A 7168-nucleotide genomic window follows, 5' to 3' on the forward strand; every position below is an offset into this window, starting at 1 on the left:
ACATTCTGACTTCAGGAAAATACCCACCCGATCCCACAATACCCAGCAACTCTGGTAAGCCCATGTCCAGATTCAGCCTAATCTCATTTCATGGTTCCAATTTAGGACCACCACAAAGGTTTGCCTCATTAACAGACAAACTCTGGAGCCATGTGCAGCTCATACACCCTACTTAACCTTATAAACCAGAATGTCTGCACTAGGGAGGGAACTCAGGGCAAAAATCTTTTGTTTAATCCCCTGAACCTAACAGCACACCTGTTAAGTGACTTCTCTAATGACATCAGAATGATTTAAAGGTAATTTTGGGAATTTTCCCCAAATTGTGGGGATGGGGATACACAGTTTTATCACAGAGTTGAATGAGAGGATTTTGATGGGGAAAAGAAAGGAACAGAAGGAAAATAGGTATGTCCTCGATGGTAGTAATCCCTATGCTTGTCTGGTGGTGACAGGAATCTGTGAGCTGGGTGCACAGGCTGAGTCGGTGAATTAGTTGCAGGCTTTACTGAAACGATGACTAGGGTCTCACGGAGAGCAAACAACAGGAAATATGTCTGCTCCCCTCTTGCAGAGAAGCTGGCTACAAATCCTCAGCCTGAGCTGAAGAGAAGTTATCTGCCCAGTTCAATCTGCCCAGTTGGCCGCTTCAACTCAGTATTTACGGGTCTAACTACAAATTTCACCCAATTTAATATCCACTCTATACCCTCCTCCCTTCCCATGACAGGGTTTGAAATTTCCCCGCGGTCCCTCCAAAGGCCACTACATAGGTCAGCTGCAATATTTAAGAAGGCTTGTGCAGCTCTGACCTAGTCACCCAGAGACAGAATTTTTTTTTCCTAAGGCCACTGTTACCACAAGAATATATGGCTCTGCCACAGTTCAAAGCCTCGCCAACAGTTCAGGTTTGGGGTGTGCAAAGCCACTGGGCTTCCCCTTGGGCCTGCGGGAGCGACAACACGCCTCTGGGCAGCGAGCCCAACGGCAGGAAGCCGAGTGGGGTGTGGCCAACGCCTTCCAACGGCAGCCTGGGGGGCGTGGCCTTGGGCGCCGGGGTCTCCCAGGAGACTGGGCAGGGGCGAGCTGGTGAGGACAGGGTTTCTGGGGCTTCCCGGCAGGGGCCCGGCCAATGGCAGGGCTGGTGGTGAGCGGCCACGCCCCTTGGCGGCCACGCCCCTTGGCAGCCCCGCCCGCGGGCGTTGGTGCGTCCAGGTTCTGCGCGCCGAGCCCCCCGCCACGCCTGGTGCTGGCTCTGCCGCAAAGCTTGGGCGTGTCCCGTGTAAGCTCGCTGGTGGCAGCCCTGGGCTCTGAGACCTCAGTGGCAGCTTGCTCCCCATCTCCGCGCACCGCCACACGGGCCGGCCCCACGTACGCCCTGTGGGTGCCCGGAGATTAGCTCCACACTGGCTCCAAGGAGGCCCGCTGCTACAGCCCTCTCCTCCCTCACTGGCCCTTCCAGCCCCCTTGCCTTTGTCTGAATTGGTTGGACACTCGTCTTTTCTGGATCGTGAGGGCGGGGCAGGCAGCCATTTCCTACCTCCCTGGAAATGGAGTGATCACTCCCTTTCCGTCTCCACTCGGTTCAAAGGCCCTCCTACCGTGCCTCCTGTTTCCAACCGCCCCCTTCACCTCCTCTGAGGGTATAGAGGCCATCCTGCCATCTACCCTGTCCTGAAGCATCGGAGGCATCTGTTCTCACATGTTTCTGGCCCCTCTAGGTGTTTCTGGTACTTTCTATGCTGTCCTTTTATCACCCTCTCCCAGGTCGCCATCACTTGACCACATATCATTTACTTTGCGCTTTCTCGAGGTCCAGAGGGCTTATGCTCAGAGATAGCAATATTCACCACTTTATTATAATCTTTTGTGGTTGGTTTATTAAACTACTATGTTTCAAAAAAAGCCTGTTTCTTAACATACCATTTTAAAAAATATTACTTGAGCATTTACTTATTGATGACAGCTTTAATTATTTAAATGATGATAACAAAGTTAGGGTGGTTGAGTCTGTTGAACACTTCAATGGTTTAAATAGACACAAATTTCTTCCGAAAACTGTAATAACTTTATAAGCCCCCTGCTTCCCAAACAATTAAGCTTTGTTTCTTATGCTTAATTCTTTGCTGGGGTGGAGGGAGAGAGAGAGATGTCAAAATGAGGCCAATGGTTATTTATATGTGATGAGATGAATGTTTTCCATTGTGCTTTTTATTAACTGTATTTTCTACCGTCCACATATGTTTTAAAAGATATTTTCAATTTAAAGAGGATCAGAGACATGAAGAAACTGGGAATCAGGAAGAACAGACCAACCCCTTTGACAATCTGATCAAGAGACTGTCTACTCTTTGCGGGAACCTCTCCTAATACTCCCAGGCTTTTCTCACAGTATGGTTTGAAGAAAAAGAAGAGGCATGGGTAGCTTAACTTAGGGCAGGGTGCAGGAAGCTGGTGTGCAAAAGATTAGTGGGTATTCTGACCATGGTTTGAGGGCAGAGGAACCGGAATGATTCATTGTACCTTCCCATGGGAGCAACTTGCCAACCCACGTTGCACACTTGAGTGTGTGTGCAAGAAAAGCAAATACAGACATGAACTGCAAACATATTGCCCTGTTGCCATATTTTATTTGTTCAATCTTTGGGCTGCTTCCCCATTCATTGGTAAGTGTAAGGCCAGATTCCAAATTAAGGCTACTGAAGTATTCAGAATAATTTGGGAGAGTCTAAGAGGTTGTTAAGCTTTGCAATCAGACAGGACTCGTTTCATCTAAGCTTGCCCACTTGCTAGGTATGTAACCTTGGGCAAGCTATCTAAACATAGAGAGCCTCTGATTTTTCATCTCTAAAGGAATGATAACAATACTTGTAAGGATTTCCATACATCACGGTGCCTGTCAACTAGTCAATGCTACACAAATGAGAGTTGGTAGCCCTCTACTTTCCCACCATTACCTAACCCGGGAGCCCAAGGCCTCCTTTACCATGTGCCTTATTCTCATCTGTATTCCCATCTCTTTGTGTGTACTTTGTATGAGATAGTGGAGCTAAGATGTTTTCCTGAAAGCACCCTTTGCAGACCCTGAGAAAGGGTGCCTCCTTACCCCCACAGTCCCTTCAGGTGTGCCACAGTCTAGGGCCCTGGGTTTCTGGAGCAGTCTGACCACAGCTGGGGGCTCCACCTTCCCCCAGGGGCCATGGAGAACCTCACTCAGGCTCTGACCCAACCTCCCAGTGCAGTGCCCAGTTGAGGGCCAAGGGTAAAAGGGCCTGCCTATCCCAGCCCATGGCTGACCTGACTGTCCCCAGTCCTTCGTATGCTCCAAGAGGAGATGCTTCAGTTGCTAGACCCTGGGATACTGTCCTCTTCTCCCCATTCAAAACTCCACCTCTTCGGGAGCAGGAAGTTTCCTGCTGTGGACCCGGTCTGTCCTGGACATCTGCCTAAAGTCCTGCCTCCACATCAAGGCCTCTTCCTCTACCCTCCATGACCACTGCATCCTCCACCATCTTCCCCTCTCCCCATGGGATTCCAAACTGTGCTGTTCCTCCTCTTGCCTTTACCCTTCTCCCCGTGAGTGCCTAGGTCCAGAGTGCTCATCCTTCCCAACACACACACAGGCTTTGGTCCTGGGGAACTTCTGTACCTGCCAAGAGAGATTCCCTTGCCAGGCAGAGCAGCCTCAAGGTCAAGTGACATCCCCTCAACTTCCCTTCAGCACACTTGTCCTCTTCCTTCATCCTCCTCCCCAGTGTCCCAGGCAGCCTTCATCTCCTCACTCCCAAATCAGCCCCAACTGGTCTATTCTAAGGGATCCAATGACTGGTCCCACGAGGCTGACAGAGGGACCTCCAGCTTTAAAAGTGGGGTTTTCGGTACCAGTCACTGGAAATGGTCAGATCTAGGCTGTCTGTAGAGACAGGGACTTGTTGAGGTTCCTGGGATCCCACTCTCAGGTTTAAGCCCACTCTGCTTGCTTGCCTCCCACCCCCAGCCAGGTATGCCTGAGGAGCTGGGAGTGGTCATCTCTCCATAACAAAATGGGGGGAAATGGAAGAATATTTAGATTTTTTTTTTATCCAGAAGTAAAGAAACATGCATTTGATCATGCGTGTCAGGTACTGGCAGGTAATGACAGCAGAATGGAAAAATACAGAATTTCTAAATTAACAGGGGGAAAGGGAAGACTACATGGAAAAAGAAACATGCAAAAAAGAGATACAGTTAAATAAATGGTAAACATAAAGTAGGATAAAAGGAATAAAAGGGAGTGTAAAAGTATAACAATTATTGTGCGATGTTAATGGGCTGAATTTTCCAATTAAAAGTGACTATGTTATCGGGTTTAAAAAAAATAGCCCTGTTATATGCCATTAAACAAGAAATATACCTGAAACAAGATGCTTCCAAAACCTTGAAAATAAAGAAACGGACCAATGCAAATATTTATATAAGAGAGCAGAAATAGCAGTATTACTATGAGCTAAGTTGAATCAATTGTCAAAAATTTGTATACACTTAGCAATACAGCAGCTAAGTGTATCAAGCAAAAAATATTCGACAGGCAAGGAGAATTTGATTTTTAAAATACAATTACGGGGGGCACCTGGGTGGCTCAGTCGGTTAATGTCTGCGCTTCGCTCAAGTCATGATCCCAGGGTCTCGGGATCGAACCCCACGTCAGGCTCCCTGCTTGGTGGGGAGTCTGCTTCTCCCTGTGCCCTATACTCCACTCATGCTCTCTCTCTCTCTCTTAAATAAATGAATAAAATCTTTAAAAAATAAAATAAAAGTCAATTATGGTGGAGGATTTAAAAATAACCTCCCGATGAATCCTTTTGTTTGTTGTTCCAAAATTGGATGTGATGACCCTAGGATTCATGTGGGAGCGGAAATGTTTAAAATAGCTAAGAAAAGTGGCCAGCACACATACTCAAATTGGAACCATACCGAGAAAAGATGAGCATGGACCCTGCGCGGGGATGACACGCAAGTTTGTGAAGCGTTCCCTATTTTTAAAAAAATTAAAAAGAAGTAAATTAAATAAAATAGCTAAGAAAAATCATGTAAAGGAAGACGATTAAGGAATTAACCTCATGAGATGTGGCGTAAGTTCCTCAAGAAAGCTACTGAAACTGAAGGCTTGGAGCACAGGAGGGTCCCTAGGACGACTCAGCCAGGACACTGTTGTGCCAGAACAGAGACGATTCTGAGCTCTCAGCTGCTGGAGAAGGGATGTAGGGTCAGCTGTGGGGTGCTGCCTCTGCCAGGAGGGGAGTCCAGAGCAGAATGGGCCCCGCCAGAGGCTCTGGTTGGTACTGAAGCCAGCAATAGAAACTTCAGCATACCGTGGCTCACATTCCCTCTCGAGGGTTGGGGAGCATGCAGAGAAATGAGAGGATATGAACTGACTGGACAATGTTCAGATATTCATTTAATAAACAGATCCTACAGGCAGAGCATTGGGGTGTCACTTCTGCTAGGCACTGATGTAATTTTTCTTTGCCAACAGCTGCTAAGGAAGCTATTTTCCCTTAGGAGACTATATAAACATTCACAGCTCAGATTTAAAGGTGTTTGAAACTGACTGGGTCCTCAGAACCCAATGCATGGCCCATACACAATTTCTCAGGTGCATCCAGAAAAACCGGAGGGAGTACTGTCTGTCATCTAGGACCTATATCCCATCCCTATCCTGTACTCCTAAACCGTGTGTGTGTGTGTGTGTGTGTGTGTGTGTGTGTGTGTGTGTGAATGAAACCCGTCTATATAAAAGAACTACCTATACATACATATAGATAATGTGTATATATGTATATACACACATTATATGTACACACATACATGTATACATACAAATGAAGCATTTCAACAAGTGTTTCTCAGGGCACTGGGCAAGGGGGGAAAAGAATGCAGTGTGGTGCTTGCCTTGGAGGAACGCACACTGTTGTTAAAGACAGTGGATCCGGCGACTGACATGCGGGGGGTTTCCTCCAGGTTTCCCACCCCTAAGTGGAGCCACCAACACAGTTGTTGGAAGGACTCCACAAAATCGCTACCTAACCTCACTTTCTTCCATGATTAATAAAAGGAGAGGTTGCCATGAGAAGCCCCCGAAGAAAGACCCCCAGGGGATCGAAGTCTCCTGAGACTTGGGTGGAAAAAGCAGAAGCATTTGAGCTTGTAGAATCCCCAAGTCTGGCAAAAATGAGCCAGTGTTTCAGAGGATGGTATGAGGAGAGAAGAGCCGGGAGGGAAGGCTACTGGAAGCAGCCTTTTTACTGTACTGTGTGGAAAGGAAGTAAGTCTAGAAGTAAATCTGCCTTCATAGATCTAAGTCTCAGGGAGAAAGGTATAAAGGTATAAGCCAACAGGCAGTCCATGTGATCATTGCTCTAACAGTAGAAACACGGGATGGAAACACTCATACGAGAGATGCCTCAGCCAAGAATGCCTCCTGGACGAAGTAGTGTCTGAGGTTTAACAAGGAATGGTGGGAGGGAGTTAGCTGAGCACTGGGTTCGGGGTGGTAAAGTCTCTCCAGCAGCAGGAAGGGCCACCTGTGCAGGGCAGAGCATATTTCGGGAAAAAATGAAGTTCCTCATGGCTACAGCACCATGTTGGGGCACAAGTGGCCAGAGTTGATGCTAGAGACAGATGCAAGGGTCTCTCAACTATGTTAAAAGAGAACAGCTTTTATCCTGGGGTAGTGAACTCCTGTTCCCCTCCTGTGGCTGGCCTGAAGGAAAAAAAGAAAAAGGGCAATAAAAACAGACACAGATATACCTTCAGCAAGATACAGAATGAGTAAACTGAGAAAAAAAATGTTCCAGAGATTGACCTGTAGCAGAAGGAAAACAAGGCCGAGAAACATAGATAGAGCAGCAAAAAATGTGGGGAAGGACAGTAGATGGGATGGGAGGACAAACAAGCCAGGAGCAACAATGTGAACAACGAGTGAGAGGCGAGGTAGGGGACAGCGGAGAGCCCCAAGAAGCTGGCGACGCGAGCACACTCACACCCTGCTCTGACCGTGTGGGCGGCCCTCTTGCCACTGCAGACTCCGTCTCAGTTCTCAGCTCCAAAGAAGGGAAGAGAGAGAGGTCCCACAAGGCTTCAAGTTTGGGGAGGGGGGAGCAGACCAAAGGCCAAGTTAGAAGGGATT

At 47.7% G+C, this 7168-nt stretch overlaps 1 pseudogene; it reads left to right on the forward strand.

Annotated features, from left to right (window-relative positions):
* The first annotated feature begins 4919 nt into the window (after positions 1-4919).
* Positions 4920-5020, forward strand: LOC123325787 (annotated as a pseudogene).
* The last annotated feature ends 2148 nt before the right edge of the window (positions 5021-7168 follow it).

This window comes from Neomonachus schauinslandi, chromosome 9 (assembly GCF_002201575.2).
Source record: "Neomonachus schauinslandi chromosome 9, ASM220157v2, whole genome shotgun sequence".
Lineage (NCBI taxonomy): Eukaryota > Metazoa > Chordata > Mammalia > Carnivora > Phocidae > Neomonachus > Neomonachus schauinslandi.